This window comes from Protopterus annectens, chromosome 16.part0 (assembly GCF_019279795.1).
Source record: "Protopterus annectens isolate FY-2018-M chromosome 16.part0, PAN1.0, whole genome shotgun sequence".
In the NCBI taxonomy this organism is placed as follows: Eukaryota; Metazoa; Chordata; order Ceratodontiformes; family Protopteridae; genus Protopterus; species Protopterus annectens.
In genome coordinates, this window is record NC_056750.1 from 697,267,894 (window position 1) to 697,284,274 (window position 16,381).

At 38.0% G+C, this 16,381-nt stretch overlaps 1 protein-coding gene across 1 annotated transcript in view; it reads right to left on the reverse strand.

Moving 5' to 3' along the window:
- The window catches only part of CARMIL3 (capping protein regulator and myosin 1 linker 3), a 3,552,770-nt gene that overhangs the window by 1,020,745 nt on the left and 2,515,644 nt on the right, over positions 1-16,381 (reverse strand). The window lies entirely within an intron of this gene.

The window sequence follows — 16,381 nt, forward strand, 5'->3', positions numbered from 1 at the left end:
GGGTTCATCTCATCTTCCAAAAAGATGGGCATTTTCACTTCAAAACTCAGCCAAAATTGAATGAAGTCATGGCCAACAACACAAACTGTAGGTGCTACCTATCAGGAAAGCATTACATAGACCAACTACTTTAGGCATCAGCTGTGGTGCATTGCATCCTTTAGACAGGAGAACATGGATCACAGATTGCATGCTGTGTCAGGTCTTCCCACTAAATGGTGGAAAAATTAGATCTACAAGATTTCATCATATTGACTTATTCCATCAAAAATAGGAATGGGAATTTGCTATACTTCAATGAGGTGTGTATGCTGGCATTGTTGGGGACCTGGCTTACTCAGACCTATGCCAGTAACACTTTCTAATTTTGAGAGGGGTTACATGTGCCTATACCGGCCAGTGTTTGTTTCCTCACCTCTGGGTCAATACGCTATTTCCGGCTTTGTCACATACATAGGAGCTATACAGATATATGACCTCCCATTTTTCCTTTGTAAACTGTTTTTCCAGTCTCTCTTCCCAATATTTTCTGGCCTCGTCTGATTGTTATAGTTGTCTTGCAATATTTTAAATGTCCTACTAATTATCCCTTTCTAAATTCAGCTTCTGTTCTAGACTCAACTAAAAACTCTGCCAAACCTGGTATTTTACATAACATTCCCCTATCCCTTTCTCTTTGCTTATACTCTGATTTCATTCCCTGGCAGGAAAGATGGCCCGTAACCAACAGTCCAGATATATCTTAGACTTCATCCCACTCTATTACCTTTTTCTCTTTTGTTATTTGCTCCCAATACCATGGTTCATTTGTCAGTTTTCAATCAAGAAAACACAAAATGAACCGATGATAGTGAAACCAGGAAACAAAAAGTCCAAAGCACCAAACAAAAAGCAAATTTCACAGCGTTGTATCAATATTTTTAATAAAACAAAGCTTTCAGACAAAAGTCCTTCTTCAGTGTTAATAAAATTATATCAGGACATCACATCCTTTATACTTAAAAATCCAACAAGCACATGACACAGCCTACCTATCACAAACTAAGTACAATCAAATAATTAAAAAGAGACAATTAATGGAATATCTCACTAAAAAGTCTTAAAAGAGTATATTACATTCCATTAAAATTTCAAATGTATTTACTACTATAAAACTTAATATAGTCACATTTTATTTAGGAATTACTTAAAGACGTACACGTAATTTTACTAAATTAAATAAGTGCTTATATATATCTATTTATCTAATAATATGCACTTATTAATGCATACATTATTTATACCACGATTTCAAAACTGGCTACTAAAAAACATGATATAATCACAAATCATTTAACATTGCCTCAAATACGTATACGTATTTATACATTACTAGAGCAAAAAAAGGGAGAAGGTTCATATGTATTTGTACATGTCTAATAGTAGAAAACTTATTTGTGCTTATATTTGAACATACATAATTTAAGATGTACACAAATATAAGTGTACAGATTACTAGCAATTATTTTACTTGTTGTTGCTTCCTTTTCAAGATAGGTTTTATTGTAACCTGTTCATTCAAACCAGGGTAAGTATCTGCATGTAAGCGGATGATCCACTCATATTCCCTAGTGTCCAATCTATTTATCAAATCCCCAAGTCTAATATTAGAGGTTAGAATATCTATTATCCCCAAGTCTAATATTAAAGGTGAGAATATCTATTACACAAAAGAAACAACGGTGTGATTCATCTGTCTCCTGTATATGCTAGGCTAGAGAATTAGTGATTACCTTTGTCAGTTTTCCACAGTAAATTCCAGCCCTCTTTTGCTGATTTTATATAATCCTACTTGCATACGTCTCGACTGTCCAGATTTTGACAGAATATCCAGATTTTTGCACTATAATTTAGTCTGTTCCTCATAAAATATGTGGTTTTCTGGCAAATATTTGAGTATTTACACCACTATGTAATAATATACATTTGAGTTTCAGACATCATATTTTTTAGAGAATGCAAACTAACACAAAACCTGTTATTCTGTCTTATTTTAACAAAGTAACCAAAATATGAATGGCAGCCTACTATTACTACAGAAAAATAATAAAACGCAGCCATAGGTGCCACAAACCAGAACTTTAATAAATATTTAAGTGCTTTCATTCAGAGATGAACTTCATTGGAAACACATACACAAAAAATTCCTGTTACTTAAGTACTCCTTTTAAAAAATGCATCAAATGTAAACCATATCATTCTTAAATCCATGCACACTAAAAAAAATTACTGACCTTACAAAATATTAAAATTACATATGTAAAACATTTCAAATTCAGTACATAAAAACTAATCCATACACACTAAAAAAAATTACTGACCTTACAAAATATTAAAATTACATATGTAAAACATTTCAAATCCAGTACATAAAAACTATTATTAAATGGATGCTGCTTTAATCATTAGAATTGGCTTCACAGAAATCACTTCATTTAACCCTGGCAAAATGCTTGCATTAAGCAAAACATGCCACAAACTCCATACGCTCAGCATGTAGCTCCTATTCACCACCTCTTGCTGGCATAGGAACTTTTTCAAAAAAAACAAAAAGCAAATTTCTTAAATTCCTTGCACACAACATAATGTTTGTACAATGCATTGGATGAATTTGCCTTTTTAAGAGCATAAATGTAATAGTAAATCCTATTTCTAATAAGACTAATGGTCTTACCAACATAAAAAGCTGGACACGAGGCATGCAGGGCAATATGTTCCACCCCCCTTTGTATTACAATCATATCTCCCATTAACTGAGATCAAATTTGGATAATCAGACACTGACAGATGGAAAGCCTTCAAGATATACTTGCACTGTCTGGATTCCCCACAACGTTTCATCCCAAGATTACTAGAAGAACCTGGGTCCAAATCCTGTTTCCTTTCCAAAATAGTCTTTAAACTGGCACCATTTTTGAACACAAATCTAGGGTATTTCCCTAAACCATTTAACATACCCATAGTGCCAAAGACAGTATTCCAATGACCACTAATACAATTCCTCAAGGAAAACACTTCCCTGTTGTATTGCATAACAAAAACCAGAATAGGATTACATACCCAAGGGTCCTCCATCTTTTTAATGACCATTTTTCTAGAATGCAAAATGGGGATATACTTTGTGTGTCTCCCCTCAGCTACCCAAGTCAATGCCTTATCCAGCAAATCTTGGGGGTACCCATGACACTTAAACGTTTCACTTAATCTCAAAGTTTCAACATTGCATATTTTATTATCATAAACCAATCTACTTGATATAATGTACTGTCCCTTTACCAAATTTCTCTTTTGCCATCTGGGATGTTAGCGGTCATAATGTAAATAACCATTCGAAAAAGTATCCTTGCGGTAAATGTTAGACTCAAATTTTTCCATCTCTAGATTCTTACATAAGTTGATTTCCAAATAATTAATTGAAATAGCATCAACCTGATAAGTAAACCTCAAAAACTCTGTTGAATCATTCAAGTATGTAATAAACATGTCCAGTTCACCCTTACTCCCTCTCCATAAAATAAAGTGTAAGAATTCAGATTACTGTACTGTACCGTCATTTGCTGGAAGCACTGTATGCAAAGAGACTGAGAAACGGAAGTCTTAATTACCCAAGCTCATGCTGAACAGGTGTCAGTCTCTCCTTTATGGACCAAGTCTTGTGCACTTTTCAGAATGAATTCTCCAAACACTGTAGTTTATTTAATAAGGTTTTATTAGATGTTCACAATATCCAAATACTGTCTTCATTAAGAATACTGATAAACAATTCAAGTTGCTGCACATCATATTCTGATTGTCCTGAACAACGTAAACTGACATAGTCTCTAGATGACCTGTTTTCTGTACTCAGGCTCGAGTGTTTGACATCTTCTCTGAAGTAACAGGTCGAATGAACTTACTAACCTTAACTGAACTGCTATCCTGAATACAGCATAATATATTGCTTTAGTCTAGTAAATTTCCTTATTTGCTTTTTTTAACCATGGTCTCAGGCTTTGTATGTGCTTATTTTAACATTCCATTAAGGAACATTCTGTAGCTGATCTTTCCCTTGAGGAAAGAACATTCTGTCTGCACACTTTATGCTTATCTTTCAGTTTTAGTAAACTGTCTTCCATGCTTGGCCAGCAAGGTTATTTTCCTTTCTGGTTAACTGTCTTTTATGCATAAATAAAACACAATTTATTTTACCCTTTAGCCTGTAAAATGTCTAATAACTACTTTAAAATGTAAGACCCTAATCTAACATTAAGATATCATCCAAAAACTGCAAGTATGTTACTAATTTTGAATTAAAGGGTGACCAAATACAACATTTGTTTCCCAATACCATAACACCATATGAGCAAAAATTGGGGCAGATTTAACCCCCCATTGCCACCCCCTTACACTGCTTGAAATATTCTCCTTCATAATACACAAAGTTATTAACTAAGACAATCTCCATACATTGATGAATAAGATTAATCTAATCATTACTTAATTTAGTTCTCAATACCATAGCCTTGTGAAACCACTTCAGTCCCATCTCATGCAGTATGACCAAAAATAGATCCTTTATATCAACTGCTACCATCAAGTCATCAGCACAAAAAAGTACACAAGCTACGGATTCAAGAAAATGCCACAAATCCTTTAAGAAATATTTTTGTCATCCCCAAAGGTTTTTAAATTGTGATCGACAAACTTAGCGAATGGTTCAGTCTTGTCCCCCCTTGCCACTATCAGTCTAAGTGGTGGATCCTTGGTGGACTTGTAAACCTTAGGTATTCTGAATATAGCCGGGATCTTAGGATTCTTTACCAAAAAGAACTCTCTCGGGTTCAGGGGTAAATTATATGAAACAAAAATGTCCTCCAGTTCTAAATCAATAACATGATAGGCCATATTAATCTCATTACAAGAAACTTCTACAAAAAACTCCCTATTATTGCAATAATCCATCATCTTAGAGGAGTATAAAAACTGATGCATAATTACCACCCCCCTTTATCAGGTTGCATAACTCTTATACTCCTGTCATTAGCTAGTATGTTCAGGAGTTTCTTCTCATCGTCAGACAAATTTTAATATTTTGATTTGTAACCCCTGCACCATTCTGTAATAGAATTTTCACAAAGCCATTCAAAAAGTGCAACTGGGGGATGAGGGGTGGATTGAATACATTGCATCTATACAGCTCATTCCCAGAAGGACAAGTTGTATTATCAGGGAGCATACATCTTAGATTCAATCTTCTTGTGTATAATTTTAATTCTGTTAAATAATCAACATTAGGTCTCCTTGTTGGTATAAACTTAAACCCTTCTGAAATAGAGCCCCATAAACAGGTGTTATGTCCAGCCTACAAAAATTGTAAATCAAACATCCCCCATAATTAAACACAGTACCTTTAAGAGAAATGTCCATTCCTTCAACTGAAACGTCCATCACTACCATTTCTCATAATGACTGATCTTCTGAAATTCCTGGATGGAATGAATGGACATATATTTTTTCTTGTAATTGTAATTGCCCACATCCTGAGAGATGCCCTTCATTATCCATTGTTTGTCCCGCTTCTCCTCCAATCAGTTTAATCTCCTCAGAACCTTCTCCTCCGAAAAATGGCTCCACTGTTCATTATTGTCAGACCTCTCACTTTCATCTGCATCACACACAGGTTGATCAATGGCCAAACTACTCAAACTCTGAGGTTTCGGGTAAACAGCTTTCTCAAAATAATCTCTCTTGTCCCTCAGTACCTTTTTTTTGCTTCCTTTAAAATGCACTCTTCTCCATTTTATCCACCATTTGAAGAATATCTATCAACCGAGCAGAGTGGTCAGGAAACAGTAAATCTTTCTGCATTTCTGTATCTAATTTAGTAATCTCATCTTCCAATTTTTTCAACTGTCACACATTATCCCTCACAATAATGACCATTAGTTCTATTCCACATCAATCAAAACAAAAAATCAATCCGTTCATGGTGTAAAATAGAACCCAAAACAACACCACTGTGATACTTGTGCATCCTTAACCCTCAAGGTGCATGCTTGTTAATAATACAAAAGTTAAGGAATGAATTCTCCATTTGCATGGTTTTAAATTTATGTAGATATTTATCACACCTTCTCATTTTGGCCTCCAGCACAAGGTCAAAGTCATTACCAGCTCCATTCTCCTCAATGACAACAGAAGCAGCATTTGCTCATCTGTGAACATATATTTAGCTGAAAACCAACCTTGGAGATCGCCCGGTAATGAACCCGCCTGTAGCCTCTCACTCTTGTCCACAGTAATGTTATTAAAAGTTACGTCAGTTGTCTTATTCAAACAGACTGACACAAATGCTGGTGCCTCGCTACCACAACCAGTGTTTATAATATTTTTTTAGCAACAGCCATAAGAACAGTATTTAAAGTCTGTTCCTGATTCTGGACCTTTGTGTCCATACTATTTTGGCTTAGTCCAAATTTTCTGCACATAGAATTTGAAAGGTATGCTTACTTACAGTAACCCTATTTGGCAAAATCTCCTGTATCAGTTCCTGTGTTGGTTTAGTTCTTAGAATACTTTCTGCAGCTTTATGAATATAATATTCTGTGTGGCTGTTCCTATTCTCTTTAAGTAAGGCCTGCATCTAAAATCCTACTATTTTCTTATTTCTCAAAAGTCGCCTCCAGTTCAATCATCATCCGTTTCAACTTTGATTTATAACGTTCTGCTTGTGCTGTGAATAGCAGCCATAACTGTGTATCTGTAAAGTGTTATTCTAATCAGGAAATAATACTAAATCCCTTGCTCTAGTAGGAAGGTGAACCTATTCCTCTCAGCTCTTGCCTTATTCCCCTCCCAAATGAATTCCTTCAACTCTTTATTAATTACTGCCAACAATGTTTCATCTGGTTGATAAAAATATGACTGTCCTGTGTATAAAACTAAAATGACTAAAAACATTATACGACTTGTACTTTAATATCCATATCTACAATCAAAAGCTTAGTTTTACCTTTTTTGAATTATTTTTTGTTTAGTCTCTTCCAACACATACTTTGCTGCAGTAACAGAATGCTTTTTAATCCATACACCTAAATATGTCATCTTATCATATCCCCATAAATATGGGTAATGCTGTGACAGGTTTGAGTTTAACAGAGAGGAGTATGAGTGTGTCATGATGTAGCAGTTTAAATACTAGAGAACCAAGTATGATTTTGGTTGCTTGATTGACATATATCTGGTTAGTCTTTTTTGGTTGAGGGACAGTGGCAGCCTTGCTTAGGAGTGTTGTCTGTGTTTGATTTTGCTCACAATTAATTGAATGGTTGCAAATTTCTTTTAGTATGCTGCAACATACAGTGGCAGTTCCAATTATATTTTGGTGAGTACTATAGATTTGTCTGTGGTGGTTCTTCACAGAAGAAAAATGATGTTGGAAACTTTATGTGACTCTTATACCCAGGACACTCCAGTACACCAACACCAATAGGAGCTAACCATGAGACTCCCATCCAAACTGCTAATGAGTTTAACTCCTTCTTCACAGATGCCATCCAAACTCTAGCCAGTCAGCTATCTCCTGATGCTTCTAGCATTCCCACCCCCATAACTAGATAACTAGCACTCTTCCTACCTTCCTATTACAACCTATATCTACCAACTTTATTTTCAAACTCCTAGCAAAACTGAAGCCTTGTACCCCTTCCGCTGACCAAATCCCAGCTGAATATCTGCAAAAAGCGGCCAGAGCAGTAGCTTATCCTGTATCCATCCTGATAAACAGAACCATTAAAAAAGGATATATCTCTACCAGCTGGAAAACATCACACATTATCCCCCTACACAAAGGTGGCAACTTCAATGAATATTCTAACTATAGACCCATAGCCCTTCTATCCCCCTTAGCAAAAATAATGGAAAAATGCATTCACCATCAGCTAACAGGCCATCTAACTCAACACAACTTACTAGCTAAGGGCCAACATGGCTTTAGGCCATTCCATAGTACCACCACTGCCCTCCTATCCTTTACAGACACCATTAATAGAAACCGCAATAACAATGTACTCTCTTCAGCACTATTTATCGATCTTTCAAAGGCGTTTGATATGGTAAACCACACATTGCTTATCAATATTCTCCAATCGCTTTCCCTGGATACTCAATCTATAAAGTGGTTTACTTCCTACCTGAGCAATAGGCAACAAGCAGTGCACTGGGAAAATAATATATCATCCCACCTGCCAGTCACACTGGGAGTTCCCCAGGGCTCCATTCTAGGTCCTCTGTTATTTTCAATTTTTATTAATGATCCCTACTTGGCTATTCCAAATGCAACTTGTATACAATATGCAGATGACTCTACATTAATCTGCACAGCTAAATCTGCTTCTGAACTGCAATGCCAAACCCAGAAAGTATTTAGCATAGTTGAGACATGGTTCTTAAAGTGCTGCCTCCTATTGAATCCCAAAAAAACAAAGCTCCTGCTCTTTACTCGTACTTGTAGGTCAACACCAATATATATCTCAGTCATTCCTAACAATGGTACCCTCATATACCCAGACTCTACCACCAAACTCCTTGGTATTGCAATAGACAACAACCTTAACTTTGACACCCACATTAATAAACTATAAAATCAGTTAACAGAAAAATGGGCTGCCTGTACAGAGTCAAACTCTTCCTTACTTCAATAGCAAGAACTACCATTGCTCACTCCCATCTAATCTCTACTCTATGCCTCACCAATATACACTAACCTTTCCAAAAAGAATCTTCTCAAACTTGCTACCTCTTATCATAATATTGCCAGATTTGCCACTGGTAAACCCTTCATAACCCATCACTGTCAGAATCTCAAACAACTCGGATGGCTTGAACTTCAAAACCAGCTTCAACTCAACCAACTTACAATTGCCCATAAGGTCCTTTACCAGCCAAACAATACTCCAATGCTCTCAGACCTCATAACCCCCTACAAAATCTTAATGCCTTGCGTTCATCAAATAAACTCCTAGTTAACATAGGCAAGTCTTACAACATGACAGGGGACTCTCCATTCTCAAACACAACTGGGAAAAACTGGAACCTTGTACCTATTGAACTTACTTCCCTTCCTTCCTTACCACTCTTCAAACAAAAACTTAAAACCTTCCTCAAAACATATTGGCTGTGCCCTTGTAGCAACCCTGGCTAACCTATCATTAATGCTACTAATATCTTTTCTAGCTGTTCTCTCTCCACTAAATTAATCTTCTGTAGTGCAATGGTAAGCATCTAGTAAGAACCTGGATACTATTTTTAGCCACTGGCATATGTATATTATCTTGCTCTAAACTTTGTATATAGTTTTATGATATTTACTGTTAAATGCATAAACTATCTTCTATGTCTTCTTCTTAAATAAATAAATAAATTATGGTCTCAGAATAGTAGGTATTGATTTTAGTATGGTTTTCCCAATGTCATTCTGATGGTTCATGGTTTCATCTAGCCACATGTCCAGGTATGTAAAGATAAGCAGGATTTCAATAGAGAGGTTGTTTTAAAAAAAATAGTTGTTAAACTCTTAGTTTGCTAAGTTTTTTGAAAGTTTTGATGGGCACCAAAAATCAGGGATTTAGTCTTATATGGATTAAGAATAATCCCTGACAGTATGCCAAAAGCTGGGTATTAAAATATTTTCTTGGAGTTTCTTTTGTAGATCAGAGTAATTTGGGCTAGATGTATTGATGAGTATGTCATCAACATATAAAATTAGGGGAGATGATGAAAATCAGTGGGAAGTTTATTGATAAAAAAAATAATAAAAAGTGGTGCCAGGATGGAGTCTTTAGGGACTCCAGTCTAAAAAATGGAATTTGTACACATGGCTGAGCTTATTTTTATGCTAAAAGTCCTCATGGATAAGTCTTTAAACCAGACAGGTTGTAGACTGACATCTATATGGATCAAATGGCAGAGAAGAATGGAGTGGTTGTCAAGGCCAAAGATGTCTGTAAGATTAATAAAGACAGCTTCAGTAAGACTGCCTTAGTTCACATTTACCAGGTGCTTAAGCCAGTTGTGCTTCTCCCGGAAGAAAATCCATGTTGATTATGCAAAAGGAATTGATATTGCTGTAGGCAGATTGAAAGTTGGCTTTGCACAGTTTTCTGTAGAACTTTACCTAGTGTTGGTAAAACTGGTATTGGGTGGAAATTCGAGGTTCTAATGGGCATAAGCTGTTTGGACAGAAGTCTAAATAGGGCTGATTTCTATGTCATGCATGAGGTTTGATGTGAGGCATAGACTGGAAACATGAAGTGAATGACTTATTTTAAATTCTCTGTTGTGATACAGTTATCAGGGTGCAAAGTGTCGGAGTCTTGGGGGTCATTGAAAGAAAAAATTCTTAAAGGTCATTAACTTGAAGTAGAAGTGTAAGAGATATAAGGCAGACAGTAACTGAGTGGGTGGCTGTGAGGGTCATGTTGAATGGAGGGGAGGTTACAAAATCCTTGACTAAAGTATGTGACAAACAAATGGCTTTTGGAACATGGAATGGCATCCTGTGATGCATTACATACAGGAATTCTACAGATAGTCAGAAGGTTAACCTTGAGCCAGAAGCATTTTGGTTACATAAGGAGAGTTGTTTGGAGGTGAATGATTTGACTCTGTGACTTTTAGTAGTTTATTTAGTGAGATGAATTAGTAATGAGTGACTCAGGATGAGGTTTGTTTCCATTAATATCAGGTTTCATTTTGTAGTTTTAATTGGTATTTAAGTTCATGGTAAACTGGTTCGTCAGTCTGTGTTTAAAGACATTAATGGTTTGTGGAAATAATTTTTTTGAAGAATGTGTAGGGCGACTGTATGGATCTCAGCAGAAACAGTCTTTGGATCTTAAGAGGAAAGAACTGCAGTCCACTCCAGAGCAGATTAGTGTGATCTTAGTTTGGATACATTATTTTTTGATTTAGTACTGAAACAGGCCATCTTTTAGGGAGGTACTTAACAGCAAGGCTATGAATGTTAAAGGTAATAGGGAAACGTTAGATGAATGAATGTTAATGTTGGAGAGCAATTTATACAAGCCATGAGTATGAAGAGTTCCTTGAGTTGCAACAATCACAGGATGATTTGAGTATTTACATTTTTGATATAAGCTTCTAGTGAAACATTCCAAATATTTTTAGTTCAAATTCACATTGCCTTTTTTTTTCTTCCAGTTTTTAGGTACTAAACTCCTAAAGAGGTGTTTCTTGAGTAACATCTGTTGAAGAACATAGGTCCTTGATCATTTAGTGACTGAATTCATTGTCGCTAGGGCTACTTGCCAATTTGCTTATGCAAATACTGTGAAATTTAATTACATTTTTTATTACCGGCAAGTGATCCTCAGTGTTATTTCAATTTTTGTGAGTTTTAACTGGTATACCCAAAAGCGGATAAGAAGTAATACTTCATAAATGTGCAGCATATCTAACTCATTAGCTTCTTTGTCCATACACACACACACACACACACACGCACACATGTGCACACACACACTGCCAGGGATATTTTGGCAGATCATGTTTTGTATTTTGCCTCACTTATCGACTTCTAAAATAATCTCTTACTGTTTTTTACACCTAAAGGCAAGTTTCTTTTTGTGCTATTTATTTAATTTCATAGCTGCTTACTGATGTCCTTACATAGCATAATGATGGTGTTTTCCTAGCTGTTTTTAATAAATTCAGATTCATGTGAGCACACTCTCAACTCTCAAATACAAAAATAGAGGAACAAAGCACAACTAAATGCCATTACTTGTCTGAGCCCCAGTCCTGTGAAACCCAAGAGACTATGAAAAATGTAATTGTATCACCAGGACGAGCATGTCCAAGTGCAGCAAATGTGGCATACCGATCGCGTGTTCATAGGGCTTTTCAAAGCACCCTGGCTGTGATTCCCCCTACCATCCTTAGGATACAGATAACTTTCAGAAACAGCTCAGAATAAACAAAATTACAGGTGAATGCAGGAATTCTCACTGATTATATTACAAGTGCCAAAAAACAGAGAGTTGGTACAGGTGATCAGCACACATTTATAGTTGAACTGTGACATTATGATGCATCATAAAGCACATGCATATCAGTTTCTGACAGCAACATCTAGAAGGAAAGATCACAAGAAAATGCTGACTAGGAGAGACAAAAAGCTATATATATATATATATATATATATATATATATATATATATATATATAGTACAGTTGTGTACACTTACCATAAATGTACATGTTCGAGTGTATTCACTGTTGCAGTCATCACATTTGGGTTATCTGCTTCAGTAGCCCTCAGTCAGCCTGATTAACAAAGTCTTGGGTCCTGCGTCAGTTACTGTCCTTTCTTCCATGACGTCAGGTTGTCAGGGGTATAAAACATGCAGCCGATGCCATTACATCAGTTTTTCTTGCCCCAGATGTCAGGTGCCCCTAATGGGAAGCAATTAAATCTATAAGTATACAAGGTTATACCTCCAACAAAAAAGCAAATACACCAAAAAGCTTTTGAGCATAGTAAAGGAGAGTAGAGGTATAGCAAAAATAAGTAAGGGGGCTGGAGGGAGGGTAACTCGAACATCTACATTTATGGTAAGTGTATACAACTGTACTATGTTCTTCATGTTTCACTGTTGCAGTCATCACATTTGGGTAGATTCCCAGAGCTAAGGATGGGAGGAGGAGTTTAGATAGCATTAGGACCAGCTATAAGGCCCTGCAAAACTGCAGTGGCAAAGCCAGCTCTGGATTTAGAAAAAATTAGCAGATGGTAATGCTTGGTGAAAGTATGTACAGAATTCCAGGTAGCAGCTTCTAGGATGTCCCTGGTAGGGACACCTCTGAGAAAGGCTGTAGAGGTAGATGCAGCCCTGGTTAAGTGGGGTCTGATCCCCTGTGGGACAGGTTTTCCATGGTGCTTGTAGCAGAAATTAATGGCCTATCCATTTGGAAATGGTTTGCCTTGAAATAGCCTTCCCCTCTGCCCCTGCAACAAATGCCACCAACAGTTAGTCAGATTTCCTTTGAGGTTTAGTCCTGTCCAAGCACAATCTAAGTTGTCTGTGCACATCTAAGGAGTGCAGTATCCATTCCCCTTTGTTCTGTGGATTAGGAAAGAAGGTTGGCAAATGAATGGACTGATTAAGGGTCACACTGGATACCACCTTGGGCATGAAGGAGGGATTGGCCTTGTGGACACCCTGTCCGCATGAAAGATGATGAAAGGCTCCACTGCCATGAGGGCCTATAATTCAGATACCCTCCTTGCTGAAGTGATTGCTAAAAGAAAAGCTATTTTCCAAGAAAGGAATTTTAAGTCTGTCATAACAGCTGGCTCGAAAGGAGGAAGAGTGAGTTTCTCCAATACAAAGTTAAGGTCCCAGGCTGGAGTTGGAGCTCTCCTGGGTGGTTGTAAATTTTTGGCTCCTGTGAGGAACTGCTTGAGCAGTGGATGAGAGAAGAGGGGAGGTTCTGTGTTATAATGAGCTGAAATGGCTGAGGCATGAATTTTGATGGAGGAGAAAGACAGGCCCTTGAGTTAAGTATTGTAAAATCTGAGGTAAATTGGGCACTGCTGTGCTCATCCCTTGAGACTGGTTCCAGGCACAGAATCTTTTCCTTTTTCAGCATAACATTTTCTAGTACTAGGCCTCCTTGCCTCTACAATGATATCCATCACTGGTTTACTGTGGGATGGTAAAGGAGAGATTAGGTAATTGGCCAGGCTGCTAGGTTCAGTGTTTGAAGCTGAGGGTGCAGGATCTGGTTCTCCTGCTGAGATAATAGGGTAGGAGTCTGAGGCAGGTGCCATGGGGCCAACAGTGATACACTGCGCAAGAGAGGGTACCAGTGTTGGCATGGTCAGTCTGGTGCAATCAATCAAAATCATCCTTGGTTTGTCTTGTTTGATCTTTAGTAGTACTTTGGAGAGCAGAGGCAGAGGATGAAAGGCATAAACTGATAGATTATTCCAGCTGAAGACAGAGCATCCACTTTCCAAGCTTGTTTGTGAGGAGTTCTTGTGCAAAATTTGTCCAATTGATAGTTCTGGGGGGAGGCAAACAGATCTATATCTGGGCTCCCCCATTTGCTTGTCAACATGTTGAAAATCCTTGGTTCCAGCTTCCACTCGTGTGGGTCCATGAGGTTTCTGCTTAGTTCGTCTGCCAGTGTATTTAGTTTTCCTGGCAGGAATTGAGCTTGTAGATGCACTTGGTAGCTCAGGGCTGTGTTCCAAAATGCCATGGCTAGTCTGCAGAGGGGGTAAGAATGTGTACCCCCCTGCTTGTTTATGTACCACATAACAGTGGTGTTGTCTGTCTTTACCATTAATTGTCCTGGAAGAATGTGGTCCTTGAAGGCTGTCAGAGCATTCATTTCTTTTTGATTGATATGCAGGTGCATTTGACTTGGGTTCCATTTGCCCTGAATGCACTTCCCTGCCAGGTGAGCCCCTCATGCATAGTCTGATGCATCTGTTGTTAGGGTTTGGGCGGCAGGGGGTAGAGTGAATGGTAGTCCCTTGTTTTGATGGCAGGCCTCTGCCCACCAAAGAAACTCTAGGCATAGGCAAGGTATGATAGGAATCATTGCTTCTAGATCCTGAGAATGCTGACCCCATAGGCTTTTTAGATACCATTGTAGTTTCCTCATATGCAGTCTTGCATATGGAATTAGAAGAATGCAGGAGGCCATGAACCCCAAGGCTTGTAGTATTTGCCTTGCAGATAGCAGGATTTTTGTGACCATTTGTTTGAAGTAGGTTGTCAAATGAATTTGTTTCTCTGGCATGAGGAAAGCCATCTGGGAAGTTGTATTCAAGCTTGCTCCTAGGAATATAATTTGTTGACAGGGTACCAGGTGTGATTTCTTTTTGTTTATGGTGTACCCCGGACAAGTAAGCACTCTTTGTACAAAGGCCAGATGATTCAAAATTATGTCCTGGCTTTCTGCCTGAATTAGACAATCATCCAGGTATGGGTATATTTGAATATTTCTTTGCCTGCAAAATGCAATGAATGGAGCTCGACACTTTGTGAATACCCTGGGTGCTGTAGATATGCCAAAGGGTAGTGCACAGAACTGATGGTGCGTGTAGCCTGCTTTGAAGCGTAGGTATATTCTGCAAAATTCCCTGATTGGGATGTGCAGGTATGCTTCCTTTAAATCTAGTGTTGCCATCCAGGCATCTTTACCTAGCATAGGGAGCAACTGGTGAAGAGTCAGCATCTTGAATTTTGGAATCACCAAAAAGGTGTTTAGAGTAGACAGGTCCAGGATAGGACGCTATAAACTGTCTTTTCTGGGTACCAGGAAAAGTCCCGAGTAGAAACCTTGTCCCTTTTCCTCTTCTGGTACCAACTGAATAGCCCCATGCTTAAGAGAGAAAATACTTGCTTTTGGGCCTCTGCCCACTGATTTGGGGGTAGATCTGGCCATCCGCTTGGTGTTGGTAATGTGTGGAAGTGAAATCTGTATCTCTGGAACACTATATTTAAAACCCATTTGTCTTGGGTAATGAATTCCCAGTTCTTTGCATGAAGAGCAATCTTTCCCCCCAAAGGGGCAGTCAGTTGAGAAGTGCTTGGAAGTTTTAAAGAGAAGTCATTGAGACAGTTTACCATAGGGGGGAGTTTTATTACTCCCAGATTTGGAAGTGGAGGCCCCCCACTGCTTAGTCCTGTGCGTACCCTGGGACTGAAGCTGGGAGCTCTGCTGGATCTGGGTTTGGACTGAGAAGGTCTGGAAGAGGTAGGAAAGGACCAATTCTTGGAAGTCCAATGCCTACTAAACCTTGGAGGTTGTACTTGTAAAAAAATCTTTAACAGTTTGCATAGATGTAGCTTTTTCCTCCATATTTTTAAGAACTTCTTCTGCGTTGTTGCCAAACAGGTGGTCCTGGTTTAAGGGAGCATCCAGTAATTTTGCTTTAACATGATCTGGCAAGGATTGCTCCTTAAGCCAAGCATGCCTTCTAAGTAAAGACCCAGTTACAGCAGCCCTGCAAGATGCCTCTAGTGAATCAAAACCACATTGCAAAGTATGTTTTCCAACTTGTTCAGCTGAATGCAGTAAATCCTTATTTTCAGCACAATCAGGAATCAACATCATTTTCTGTTTAAACAATCCAATAATATGCTGCTGATACTTTAACATATGAAAATGGCAGTTTAAGGCCCTAATGGCCAAAGTTGCAGAAGTGTATACCTTCTTACCCCATCTATCCAGCGCCCTGGAGTCTCTATCAGAGGGGGTAGGATTTTTGGCAGTAGTAGCTTTAATACCCTTGGGTCCCTGTGAAATGGTCTCAGGATCCGCAGTA